At 46.4% G+C, this 524-nt stretch overlaps 1 protein-coding gene across 1 annotated transcript in view; it reads left to right on the top strand.

Moving 5' to 3' along the window:
* Nucleotides 1–524, top strand: part of SORL1 (sortilin-related receptor, L(DLR class) A repeats containing) — a 127,417-nt gene that overhangs the window by 66,487 nt on the left and 60,406 nt on the right. The window lies entirely within an intron of this gene.

The raw sequence follows: 524 nt of genomic DNA, 5'->3' as shown, positions 1-524 counted from the left end.
TCCCTTCATCCTCCCCTTTCTCCCTCCTCACCTTTCCCCTCCTCCCTTCTTCCTCTCCTCCCCTTCTCCCTCCCCTTTCCTCCCCTTGCTCCCTCACTCTCTATTCCCTGACATCTTTGAGTTACTGAAATGCCCACAGTGGAAACAGCACCACTCCAAGCCTGCACACACCTGGCTCAGGGTCCACCATGGGACTTCAGTCCTCATTCAGGACAGCCCTGAGCTGTGATTTAAAAACTAGAGGCCCGATGCACGAAATTCATGCAACGGGCTCGGCCCTCGCAGCTGCAGCGGCTTTCCTCAGCCCTTGCAGCCCTGGCTTCGTTTGGAAGGTCATCCAAAAGGACATCTCATCTAATTAGCATATTACTAGTATGTTTTTATTATTATAGATACCATGGAAAGTCTAAAAAGCTCTGATATGAAAATTAGTACACTCTGACCTGCATTTTATAAACACAGAAAAAAACTATTTTAACTTAAAAACAAGCAAACAACAAAAAACTGGCATCACTTTTCAGAGA

Source organism: Myotis davidii, unplaced genomic scaffold, assembly GCF_000327345.1.
Source record: "Myotis davidii unplaced genomic scaffold, ASM32734v1 scaffold799, whole genome shotgun sequence".
In the NCBI taxonomy this organism is placed as follows: Eukaryota; Metazoa; Chordata; class Mammalia; order Chiroptera; family Vespertilionidae; genus Myotis; species Myotis davidii.
The sequence above is the reverse complement of the archived record's forward strand: the minus strand, read 5'-3'. Positions and strand labels throughout refer to the sequence as shown.